Here is a 14,267-nt window from a genome sequence, read left to right on the forward strand (position 1 = left end):
TTCTGTCCCATGTTGCGATGCATTGCTGGAAAAAATCACTCATGTATGACCCTATTTAAAAGAATGGGGTTCATATTCGTGAGAGATTTGTGCGTCTTGCAATGCACAAATCTTGCATGATTTTGTCGGCCGTGTGAGGATGGCCTTGGAACATGAAAAATCTAGTGCTGATTCTAGGCATTCTAAATATTTCCAAATCTGCAGCATCCTTGATTTTTTTCAGGAATGATATGTGTGATGAATATGTGTTATGAATGTGTATTTATGTGATGGTCCTTTCTGAACTGGCTAAGATATTTAATTGCAGGAAAGAGCTCTGGGGGTCAGGCTGTTTTCAATGGGTAGCCTGATGCAAATTGGACAGCTTTCAAAGGGAAAAAGCATATGGAGATTTGCTGGTCCAAATCTGACCACCACCACCTAGGGTGAGGAAGTTTTTAAGGCACGTCTGAAATTTCGTGCATTGGGAATTGTCCAGATGCCTTGGGGTAGAGCGTTCCAGAGGACGGGTGCTGCTCTGGTGAAGTCCTGGAGGCGAGCATGTGAGGTTCTTATTAGAGGGGTGTTTAGTCTGAGTGTGTTAACGGTTTGGAGTGAGCGGGCAGGGTGGTGTACTGACAGGAGGGAGGTGATGTATGGTGGCGTGGTGCCATGCAGAGCTTTGTGGGTGAGGTTGAGGAGTTTAAATTTAGTTCTGCAGTGGATTGGCAGCCAATGCAGCGGCTGGCATAGTGCAGAGGCGTCTGAATAACGACTGGATAGAAAAATGAGCCTAGCTGCTGCATTTAGTATGGATTGGAGTGGAGCGAGTCTGGTGTGGGGGAGGCCAATGAGTAGCGAGTTGCAGTAGTCAAATCGGGATTGGATGAGGGCGACCACAAGTGTCTTTAGTGTGTCCGTGGTTAGGAATGGCCGTATTTTAGCAATATTTCTGAGATGCATGTGGCATGTTTGGGCAAGAGATTGGATATGGGGGTAAAGGAGAGGTCAGAGTCCAGTGTGACCCGAAGGGGGTTATGATGGTGCCAGACACTGGAATGGAGATGTTGAGGGGAGGGTGGTTGGAAGGCGGAAAGACGAGGAGCTCAGTTTTAGAGAGGTTACGTTTGAGAAAAAGGGAGGACATAGTGTTAGAGACAGCGGACAGACAGTCGGTGATATTTTGGAGGAATGGTCCAGAGATCTCACGAGAGGAGGTGTATAGTTGGGTGTCGTCAGCATAGAGATGGTATTGGAGGCCGAATTTGTGGATGGTTTGTCCAATTGAGGCAGTATAGATAGAGAAGAGAAGGGGACCAAGCACCGAGCCCTGGGGTACCCCAACAGCTAGCGGAAGAGGAGCGGAGATAGATCCAGCAAAGGAGACACTGACAGAGCGGTCAGAGAGGTAGGAAGAGAACCAGGAGAGAGCAGTGTCCTTTAGACCAATAGAGCGAAGCATAGTGAGAAAGAGGTCATCGTCGACAGTGTCAAATGCAGCAGACAGGTCAAGGAGGATTAGTAGGGAGTAGTCACCTCTCGACTTTGCCGTCATCAGGTCATTTGATACTTTTGTGAGGGCACTTTCGGTCGAGTGTAGAGAGCGGAAACCAGACTGGAGGGGGTCAAGGAGTGAGTTGTTAGAGAGAAAGCATGTAAGGCGGGAGTAGACAAGGCGTTCTAGTAGTTTGGAGATGAAGGGGAGGTTTGAGACGGGCCGGTAGTTTAGAAACAATGCCCCTTTTCAGAAATAATGTTTGTTTGGCCTCATTTAGTAATAATGACCACATTTCCAAAATAATGCTCCCAATGCCCCCATATCTATAATAAAGAAAAACAGTCTATACCCACCTCCTCTGTCACTCCTCAGCAGTTGTAATGGGTGCGCTATTCCCTGTTGACTTCCGCATTGTTATTTTTTTTTATGAAACACACTTCAAATTAAAATCTGTACCAGCAGCCCAGGTGCCCCTCTGACCCTTCTCTGGTCAGCAAGTGGTGTGGGCCCTCCCATCTCAGTGGACCCAGCATATGTCTCCAGGTTTGCCGGGTGCTGATGCCAGCCCTGGGTGTCACATTTGATGAGGACAACTCAGCATAGCTAGAGTGTGTGTCATTTTCTATCCACCCTCAGGAACAGAGGCATTAGGGACTAGCTGTAAGTTTAGGTTTCTGTATCTTTCTCCATTTAATTTTCATAACTGTTTTGCATTTATTGCATATCCTTCTTATTTTGTCTTTTTCTAACCACTGCATTTTGTGTATCAAAGTCTAAAAACTTTTGCCCTTGTTGCTTGGATAGTGTTAACCATTTGACGTCTGGAGAACAGTGTGTGAGTGCATCTGAGGGACTTATGGCTCATGTTCCAGGAGTGGTGGCAGTGGGATTTTGGGATGTACGGATTCTGTTGGGGTGTGATCTTTGCTCACTTTGCAATCTGAGTGGAAGGTGAGTACAAGTTTGAATGAGTGAGATCAATCCCTGACAGTTGCACCCAAGTCGCAAGTTGTGTCAGTGTGTGCGTAACACCACGGATTTCCTGACACATAGACATTTGTGAACAATAGACCTTTGTGGTGTTAAATGTCACTCATAGGATGCTCCAATTTCATGACAAAATTCTGTGCCGGGATCAGAGAGGGAAGAGGGTATATTATGTGCAGTTGTTCTTCTCTGCCATCCCTCTGATCCAGACTACAGACTACCTAATCCCTACAGTGGATTGGTAGTGTTAGATTACTAATGTACTATACCTGCTCTCTGATTGGCGAAAGCTGTTCATGCGATCAGTACTGATAGAGAGCAGTTTACAGTGTGGGTATTTAAAAAATTGCTGCCACTATCTTGGAAAACAGGACCTGAAACTGGCAGATTGGAGGGGGGATTCTCGCAGCGGAATCCAACCCAGCCGTCTGCAGGCGGCCTCATACAGATGCTGATTCATCTTGTGGTGAATCCGTGTACACATAAATATCACAATTTGAAATCAATTTGTAAAAAGAGATAAAATGAAGAATTGTTCAGATCATGCCCATCTTAAAGGGAATGTATCATATATATTTTTGTGCGGATTAAAGCCATCTTTTTTAATAAGGGAGGAGGGGGAGCTATTTTGCCTCATCTACTACTCTGCTCTGTTAACAGTAGCCCCAACACACTATAGGAAACTGGTGTCTGGAGATTTAGTTCTGTGTGAGACTGTTGTGGACATGCTCTGTGAACTGCGCAGGAAGGGGGAGAGAGTAAGCTGTGCCTATCACCTGTTGCCATTGGTGTTATTTTCTTAATAATGAAGACATTCCTTTTTATTGTGATCCTGCCCATGAGGAAAATGAGATGACTGCTCATAAGTAATCTACAGGAAGAGAGTTGGTGTGAAAACTGCAAGATTGCAGGATTTTTTATGTATATAAATAATGCTATGAGCTATCGAAAACAGCTCTCCCCACCCCAACCATCTCCCAACTCATCCTCCGCTGTCTTAGGGCTCCCATCCACGGGTGATTGTGCATTGCGTTACTCGTGGTGATAATTTGGCCGCGAGTAATGCAGTGCACGTTTTCCATAGCGTTGCTATGGAAAGTGCAGCACCCTGTCCATCATAGCGATTCTCCGCTCACGGGACTCAAATCACGGCATGCCGCAATTTTCCGCAGTGAGCCTATCTGTCAGATAGGCTCACCACTGAGACCTCTCAGTGTTCCCCACACATCCCCCACGGCAGAATATCACTGGCAATATTCTGTCACAGCCATGGACAGGGGGGCTTAGGTAGCCAGGATAATTGAAACAGCTCAATTAACTGTGCTATGATGTTTCCTTAACTCCCATAGAAGCAAATTGGAGTTTTGTAATCAAAATGTAGAGTGAGCTGCACTGCTTCCGTATCTCAGTAGTTAGGGACACAGAACAGCTCGCTGTGCTACAGGGTTTCTATTACTCTCATTCACTCCTATAAATAACAACATGAATACTCATCTAGCCTGGATCCCATAATAAATGGAACAGATCACTCAGCAGGTCTCTGATCTGTGCTGTCTGTGGCTTGGTGCCAGGCTGCTCACGGCAGTGATGGAAAGATGAATAGTGGACCAGGGAGCTGACAGATCAGCATTGTATTCCACTGTGCATCCTTCGAACACACATGTGTATGAAATTAAGACCGTGCTTAAAATTTAGGGCTGTCTCACTGGATCTTGCACACTTGAGATTCATGGGCTCTTGTCAACGTTGTTCTGATCTTTACATTAATCCTTCCCATTTTTTCTGCTTCCAACACAGCAGTTTCAAGAACTGATTGTTAACTTATTGCTTAATCACAGAATAGAATGGTAGAGTTGGAAGGGACCTCCAGGGTCATCGGGACCAACCCCCTGCTCAATGCAGGATTCACTAAATCATCCCAGACAGATGTCTGTCCAGCCTCTGTTTGAAGACTTCCATTGAAGGAGAACTCACCACCTCCTGTGGCAACCTGTTCCACTCATTGATCACCCTCACTGTCTAATATCTAATCTGTGTTCCTCCTTTTCAGTTTCATCCCATTGTTTCTAGTCTTTCCTTGTGCAAATGAGAATAGGGCTGATCCCACTGCACTGTGACAGCCCATCAGATATTTGTAGACAGCTATTAAGTCTCCTCTCAGCCTTCTTTTTTACAAGCTATACATTCCCAGATCCTTTAACCGTTCCTAATAGGACATGATTTGCAGACCGCTCACCATCTTGGTAACTCTTCTCTGAACTTGCTCCAGTTTGTCTATGTCTTTTTTAAAGTGGGGCGCCCAAAACTAGACACAGTATTCCAGATGAGGTCTGACTAAGGAAGAGTAGAGGGGGATAATGACCTCACATGATCTAGACTCTAAGCTTCTCTTAATACATCCCAGAATTGTGTTTGCCTTTTTGGCTGCTGCATCACATTGTTGACTCATGTTCAGTCTATGATCTATTGGTATATCCAAGTCTTTTTTACATATGCTGCTTAGCTCAATTCCCCCCATGCTGTATGTGCTTTCTTTTCATTTTTCTTGCCCAGATGAAGAACTTTGCATTTCTCCCTGTTAAATACCATTCTGTTAGTCACAGGCAACCTGTTCACATGTGCCATTATCACTAATCAATGTTACTTACTTTACCTGTCGATTTTTAATGTTATGGCTAATCAGTATATGTTAGCTTTGCTTTCTGTTACTTCTTGGAGCCTCAGTATATGCTGTGGATAGCCTTTCTCTTACACCATGCTCAATTCATATTTTGTCATATATTAAACAATGTGTACAAGTTACTGAGAACAATACAGTAGATTTACATTTCAAAGGTTATTTGGAAGCATAAGCTTTTTCTGTTCTTCTATGAACACCAGACTTGTTCACGTCGCAAAATTCCATCTGGGGATTCTGTCAGGCTTTACATTTAAAACCCCAAAAGTGGAGCTCCTGGCTGGAACCTACTATTTATGAAATCTCCTGAACGGAGACCATTAGCTCTCTGTATCACCAGATTTCTGTTTACTTCTGAAATTTTGTGATGGGAAGAATAACATTGTGGACCTTGTTACTCTTTCCAGTGCAGAATGCCTACTGGTCTGTTTCAGCTGATTTCATAAATGGCAGAGAGAGGTTTCATCCAGGGATTTTATTTTCAGAGTTTTAAATGCAAAGCCCAATGGAACCCCTGTGTGGAATCGATAACCGAATGTGAACAGGCCCAACCTGTGTCATCAGTTGTGTCTGGATCAGGTATAAAATAGTTGCCAGTCAATTAGCTACTGAAATGCTTACTTATTTTTTGCCACTAGATGGCGCCAAACTCAAAAGAAAGTGCCCTGCAGTCTGATGCTTTGAGCTGCATACTTTGAGAATTGTGTATATATCATTGTATAGTCCCAACATTTTTTACTTAAAGTTGCTACTTTCCCCTGTTTACATGGGCGCAGTTATTCTTCTCTATAACAGGGGTATATCTTCTGTCCGTATTATGTCCATATTTTTTACGGATGTAATACAGACAGCATACAACAATATTGATTTGCATTGCTGTATTCAGATGAGCATTTTTTTTACAGAACGATCATTCATATAATAAAATATGGACTGAAATCACACATTAAAGTCTGTGAGATTGTGTAAAAACGCAGCAAATACGAGGTTGCAATTGTATGTATTGTGTTTTTTACCAGCAGACAGTGGGAAAAAAGTGGCTTCATTTGGCCTTTTTGCATTTTTTTCTTTGCGTGCAGGAAAAACAGTGAATGTGGATGCATTACATACATTAAAACCGCGCTAATATACATAGAGCAAAAATGTACTGCTTTTCACGGACCAAAATTGCATTTGTATGAATAGATTCTCAAACTGCACTTTAACCTTTTCCTACATGCACACATTCATATCTCAGCTGAATTTGCCATTTTACTCTTAACCCTTCAACTACCAGGTATCGTCGTTTTGTGTTTTTTTTTCAGTCTCCGCATTTCAAGAGCCATAATATTTTTCTTATTCCATCCACATAGTCATGTGAGCGCTTGTTTTATGCAGATCATTTGCCTTTTTTTAATGGTACCATTTAGTGTACTTTATAATGTAAACTTTTAGGGCGAAGTTGTGAAAAATGCAATTGCGCCGTCATTATTTGGATTTTGCTTTTACAGTATTCACAGTGCAGTAAAAATGACATGTGCCGTATCCTGCAGGTCAGTATGATTATGGTGATACCACATTTCAAGGGTAAGGGGGAAGAACGATATAAGTCCACGTAAATGTGATTATTAATAGATAGTGTCACCTGATGACCGTGGGAGAAACTTTACGGAACAGCGATTTTAATCCTAAATATGGTAGAATGATGCAAGTGGTTGAACGTATGAACAGCCATTTACTGGGTTTTACACGGAGCAATAATTCTTCATTACTTGTTTGCCAAGGTATCGGTCATAGATGGGATCTCTATACAAATTAGTCCGCCAGTCATACAAATATGAAGTACTGTGACTTTACACCAGATGGCTTATGATCAACCAGCTATTTTTTTGGCAAGCTGAAAAGGAACGACTGGCAACCAGTAAGTGAATTATCACTCATCACCCACTTGGTGGCTGTGTTTACACAGAATGGGGGCTTCTTCAGACGACTGTGATTTTGTCCCGTTTTGTGGTGGTGAAAATCATGGCCACAAAACAGGACAAAACAAAACCATCTATTTCAATGGTTTCGTTTTCACTAGTGTGATTCTTGCACGTTAATACTACACATGAAAAAATATAGGACTTGCCCCATCTTTCTCGCATGAAGTTTTCCTACGTGCAAGACAGATTGGGCAGGACCTACCTGCCCGCTTTTTTTTCAAACTCTTGCGCAATAGTGCAGAGCTTGAATAGTCATAAAAAAAGCAAAACACTAGTTCAAGCGCTAATACAGTCCATAGTGGCGAGCGTACTAGCACAAGCACCCGTCTGTTTAAGCCCTGAGTCCAGACTCATATGGGTGTTGTCACTGTGCGTCGTGCATGCAATTTTCCTGTATGCAACACATAATGCCAATAGTCCATTGATTTGGAATGGGCCGCTCACATCTGTGATTTCTTTCGTGCTCGTATTACTCGTGCAAAAGAATCACAGCATATTCTATCTTGGCTCATATTATGCAAGCATACACGCCAAGATAGTGCATGGGGATTGGCAGCATACAGCAAGTGCACATGTCATTGTGTACTTGCTGTATGCTCACGTGCAGCTACTTATGGCCGTGGGACCCCGGTCTGACTATCATTTGCATTTGCTCTTTTGAGCGATTATTCGGCTGGTAGCTGTCCCATGTAAAGGTACCTAAAGTAGGGCTAAAAGTTCTGAAAGTTTGCTAGTCTTTCTGAGTAAAATATAAGTAACTATAAGTGGAAATGAGAATATAAGAAAATAGATTTGCTCAGAGGACACATTGCAGAACTTACCTGGAAGCAGTTTAGATGTTTTGGGAAAATTGATAAAGAAGAATGAGAAAGGATTATAAATGTCATGAATTCCTCTACAAGAATGAAAAAAATGTTACATCTAACGTCATTCATTAAAATCAGCCCTGTAGACTGAAGACATCCTCGGAATTCTGATGGGGGATCCAAATGACAAGGGAATTCTTTTGCGTCTTGAGTAAGAAGAATGAAAACCAATGTCGCAGAAGATGTGGATGCCTGCCAAAAGGCTTTTATTGCCATTCATGGGATTACAGATCAAACCATTCAGAAAAGTCTGTCGAAGACTAGAAAATCACCTGTGGATAAAAGAAGACAACATGGAAATTGACCACATAGGCTCAGACAGGAAGTTGCAGATGTTACAGCCAGTCATTGAAAAACAGGAAATCCCATTTCGGTAGACATGACAACCATCAATTCTATCTGCCAGAAGAGTTGAGTTGCAAGCAACTGTACTACATATTCAAGTCTTTACATCCCGAAGCCAAGATATCCTAAGAAATGTCTTTAGAACATCGTAGGATATTGGTTTCAGTTATCTATGCAGAGATGCCTGTAGCTAATGTGAAGAAATCCAAAACTCACCATCTCAGGAAGCAACTGATTTAGTAACCATGGAAAAGGAGAAGTTGGAAATGGAGAAGTAGCTTCATCTTGTCAAAGCTAACCAATTTTACAAGATGAAAATTACATCTTGCAACACAACAGGGCTGATCTAATGAAAAAAAGCTATTGCGATGGACTTTCAAAGGAATTTACCAATTCCCAATACAACAAGCAATGATGTTTAAATGACAGCTGTCATTCTACTCTTTTATCATTGATATTCTTTCCAATGGAAAATCCTTCTATACTTACGCAGAAGCTGCTACGAGAAAGGGAAGTGATAAATCTGCTTCAATATGTATAATTTCATCTTCCATCTCTTTGATTCCCACGTCAGCCATGTGCAAATCTTTTTGGATTCTTGCTTTGGATGAAACAAAGATTACACAGTAAGCATCATAGTCACTTTGCTGGTAAATTCCTACATCAATACAAAGGAAAAAGGTGGAGGTTTCGAGGGACAACATGTAAGTTATTTGTAATGATGGCTCACAGCCATCATCATTTGATGTCAGAGAGTGTGAACAAATACAAAATTCTTCACTCCCGTTTTCCAAATAATATGCCCCATTCCAATCATCCAAATTAGAGTTTTCTGCTGTGGACAATAACTTGTTCGTGAAGCATAGGTAAAGTTACAATAGCATATGGGACACTGACGCCATTCTAATGAAAGGAAGGATTCTTCCCAGTCCAATAAGACCTGGCTGTCAGAGAAAGTACACCGATCTTCTACCTATTTCCTTAGTGAAACACAAAGATCTTCAAGACTTGAAGCACTTCTACCCACCAGTGAGTCAAGAATACTTTCAGCCCCTTCCATATGCTGACAGAAGTGAAGATCTTGATAGTTAGATCACTGTTGACTAGATACAAAACAGCATGTGTCACATCTGGAATTATTATTTTCCTTCTGTAAACTCCTTAGTATAATATTGCTGTATCAGCACCAGGCCTGGCCCATCATCCTATGCAAGTACTATAAGAATATATCAATGAATGACAACGGCAAGGGCCAAGTAATCCGAGTAAAAGATGCAGAAAATAGCACTACCCTTACAATACATGTATATAATAGTGGCACCATTATGATACGAGGCAAGAAGGTGAAGCTAGACCATATTGGAAAAATATTTCCTCATATCAAAGATATCAGAAAGCAGATGCAAATTTGTCAAGAACAACAAGTCTCAGCATCTAAGACCATAGATGGAAGCATCTCTGCAGAGACAACCTTTATAAACCCCTCCCCAGACCAGCAGATCAGCTGACCCCGCTAGTGAATACTGTGCAACAAAAGTTCCCAAGCTGCAAAATAATAGTTTCTTCATTGCTCCCAAGGAAGGCTTTACCCAATACTACTCCGATGGCTGAGTACTGTGTTTACATACATATAAATAACCACCTGCCATAACAAAGGACATACACAGGCCTTTATGTACACGTTTAGTAGTCAGAATGATGTTTATTGTATTACAACTGCTACAATTAATATGCTCATTAATTAAATGACTAACATCAAGTGTCACCAGACTCCCTTTATCATAACAAGGGCAGATCCACCGTGTTGGTAGGGTGGCTGAGATATTACAGCAAGTCACAACAAGACAAAAGGCTCAGATTGTTTTGTTACACAATTACACGGCAGTTTGTCGTCGTTCCAGTTCTGAAAGAGTGTTTTCCAGTATTTGTTCATCATTTCCTGTAGTGCAGTATAAAACCACTGTATCTATTCTCTTAAAACATCCATGTCTTAAGGCCCATTTATATGGAGCAATGATCGCTCAAAGATCGCTCAAACGACAGTTTGAGTGACAGCTTTGAGCGATCATTTTGCATAAACTATAAAGTAGCTACTCAGCTTCTTAACAACAATTAAGTGTGCAAATGAAGCCTTAGCTGAAAGCAGTTAATAGACCGAGGGCTCTTATCAGCTTTCAGTTTTATTGTTCTCCAGCAGGAAACAATGCTATCAGCACTACCATGGAGAACTGCTGATAAGGCTGAACTACGATTTTTAGGTTGGCCTGAATTTACCTATCAGCTAGCAGTGCACGAAAAGTGCACGATGGGCACGGGTTTAAACGCAACGATTATCGCTCAAACAATCGCTTTTTAGCAATTTTTGAGCGATCATTTCTACGTGTAAATGGGCCTTTAGGGTGGTTTCACAACTGCGTTGGAACCTCTGGTCGGAGATTCCGCCGTTGGTCCGGATCACAATACTGGATGAAAAAGCGCTACTTGCAGCACTTTTTATTTAGTCAGAAAGCTCAGTAGCTGAGCGGAAACCGAACAGACTTCATTTCAGTCAATGGGATCCGTTCAGCACTGTTTGGTTTAATCCTGAGATTGAGTTGTTCGGTTGCGACCATTACTGCTCCCCGAATGGAGCAGGAAGTGGAGCCCCGGCGCAGGTGTGAAAGCATCCTTACTATATACAATATTCAAATGAAGTAAAACGCTATAAGGGGGAGCTTTCACTCATGGCACATAGTGCATGGCCACCATATTGGAGACACCCATCTAGTAGAATGTTGGACATCATTTGGCCTTTATAACTGCAGCAATTCATCATGCTATAGATTCCTATAGATTTATCTGCAGAAATATTAAGTTATGAGGACAGAATATTTTTTGCCATTTTGCCTCAAATCAGTTGGAGGTACTGACATGCTCCGACCAGCTGACAGGAAGGGTTCAGCAATTCATGCTGCTAAATTCTGAGCCTTCAATCAGCATCGTACAACTGAAATCTAGATTAATCTAACAAGGAGATGTTTTTTTAATGCCCAGTATTCCAATCTTTGTGCTCTGTGCCCACTAGAGTCTTGCCTTTCTGTTTCTTTTAGAAAGCAATGACATACAAACTGGTTGTCTGTTGTTATAGCCCATCCCTACTAAGAAGCAATGAGTCAACATAGTAACATAGTACGTAAGGCCGAAAAAAGACACATGTCCATCCAGTTCAGCCATTCCATTTATTACTTTAGTTCCCCGCCTTTGTACCTGCTCGAGTTCTGATATGTGCTTCTTGAGTACTGGTGCCCAAAACTGTCCACAATATTCCATGTATGGTCTGACCAGTGACTTGTAAAGAGGAAGAACAATGTTATCGTCATGCGACCCTAGACCTGTGCATTTAAACACTTTGGTTGGAGCACTAGAATTGGATTCAGCAATTCTTGACATCCTGCTCTGACCCCTTTTCTCCATGAGTTGTTTACAACAACAGGATTCCCTTTCACTGAATGTTTTTCCTTGATCATAGCATTCTCAATATACTCTTGACATCATTGCATGAGAAATCCTCAAGTAAAGGCTCCATTTCAGGCTTGGGATCCTGGTAGACATCCACGATTAGGCTTGGAAACCTGTGGCAAAGAAACCCATCCCTTGGCTGGCGTTACCTGGCTATCGGGCTTGGCCCCTAGAAAAGAGGAAGGCAATCTTACAGATTAGTAGTGGCACTGCCACCATGGACCAATGCAAGGATTTACGCATTTTGTGCAAACTTTATTACACTATTTTAACTGAATTTGTTCCAACATGAAACAGATATATTAAAATCTTCTTTTTCTAACGGCATAAAGCAAAATATAATTTGAAGGGTCCTTTTTCAGTTATAGGTGTTTAAAAAAATGGTAAAATTTGCAAAAATGATTTTGTAAAATCAATTTTGGTGGGTGATAAAACAGTAAGTATGCAAGCAAAAAAGGAAGCCAGTGTAACAGTGCTTTGCTAGGCTCTTGTACTACTCACTAGCCAAAGCTGAAACGTTGCAGAACTTCATACAGATGGTGGAGGAACATTCTGTAAAATTTCAGCAAAATTGAAGGTGGTTAAACGGGGACCATTAGGGCACTTGACATGGAATGACCCATGTGTGACATCTGGAGGACTTGTGTTAATTTGTCATGAGTAGAGATGAGCAAGCGTACTCGCTAAGGCAAACTACTTGAGCGAGTAGTGCCTTATGGAGTACCTGCACGCTCGTCTCTAAAGATTCGGGTGCTGGCGGGGGGCAGGGAGGGGCGGGGGAGAGTGGGGAGGAACGGATCTCTTACTCTCTTTTCCCCGGCTCCTTTCTGCTCACTCCCGCAACTCACCGCTCACCCCCGCCGGCACCCGAATCTTTAGAAACGAGCGGGCAGGTACTCGCATAAGGCACTACTCGCTCGAGTAATTTGCCTTAGCGAGTACGCTCGCTCATCTGTAGTCATGAGCCAATTCTCCCAGTGTGAGTAAACCTCCACTTTCATTTGTAGGCCTTCCAGCTAGAATTGTTCTAAGGCCCTTGTCACACAAGTGCTGTTTTAGCACATTAGAGGAGCCCAAATAAATCGCTTCTGTTAGAACCAATGGTTTCCTATAGAACACTTCAGATGAAGGAATTTTAGACAAACGATTTTTGGCCGCGTAAAAAAAAAAATCACACCAGGAAAAAAAACGCTGCATCAAAAGATAGGTCTTGCTCTATCTTTTGCTGAGATACACTGGAGGCTCCCATAGACTTCTATAGAAGCTGGGGGGAAAAGGGAAGGAGGAGGGAGTTTAGCTGCGTCCAACGCTGGGAAATGAAGACAGCTGCCTCTATTTAAGCATTAGTAGTAATTCTAAGGATTCCTACCGAGCGATGGATTTCCATGCTGCAGCGTATTTCTTTGATGATACGTAGCAGCTGCCCGTGTGAATGGATGAAAATACACTAATTAAGATCAGGATTCAATCGCGGTAATTCTTCATTCATGCGATTTTACGGCGCATACAAGCTAACATAAAATTGCATACGGTCATATGAAAGAGGCCTCTGTCTCACACTGAAACTAATTGGTTCAGTCGTACTGATAGTACCGTAAGCCTACGAGCCGATTGGCATCACTGTGAGACTGCGGGTCAGTTTTGCCATCGACTATGCTGTAGACCCTTTCTCCCAGTCTTCTGTCACCAATAAGGTGACAGAGAGCAAGTAAAGAAAGAGGAAGACTGGGCATTCTGATGTGAATTGTGTGGACTGACTAGTCTACTTTCCACCGGCCCATCTGACATCCGCCAAATGGCCAGTCTGGCCCTAGCACCAGTCATATAGACAGCAGAGGGCTGTCTTTTGTTGCAATGCAAATGTCCTTGCTTTTTCAGATCTTTTCAATTCCTTGCATGCCTTCCTACCAAGTGTAACCCGTCTCTTGATCTTAGATCCAGATTGGTCATTGCAATTGATTTTGCATCCAAGTAAGATGAAATCTTGGAGCGACTCGACTTCTTCGTTGTTGATGATTATGTTCACTGTACCGTTGCTTACCGCGGTCATGACTTTCGTCGTCTTGCTGTTGAGGTACAGTCCCGTGCGTTCGCTTTCCTTTTGCACTCGTTGCATAAGGTATTCCAGGTCAGTTTCACTTTCCACAAGCAGGGTGGTGTCAACTGCATATCAGAGGATGTTGACATTTCTGCCACCACCGATTTTGACTCCAGATTGCATCGCCTCATGATCGTTTCTGCGTACAGATTGAAAAGGACTGGTAATAGAATGCAGTCTTGCCCTACGCCATTCTCCATTCCAAACCAATCCGTGTTTCCATAAGCTGTCCTGACTGTTGCTTCTTGGTTGTTGTAAAGCGACCATATAGGCTGTTCATAAATGCTAACTCATAAACTCATGTAAGTTTTCATATACGGCCTCCAAAGTAAATTGAGTATATTGCCCAGAGAAA

Source organism: Eleutherodactylus coqui, chromosome 4, assembly GCF_035609145.1.
Source record: "Eleutherodactylus coqui strain aEleCoq1 chromosome 4, aEleCoq1.hap1, whole genome shotgun sequence".
In the NCBI taxonomy this organism is placed as follows: Eukaryota; Metazoa; Chordata; class Amphibia; order Anura; family Eleutherodactylidae; genus Eleutherodactylus; species Eleutherodactylus coqui.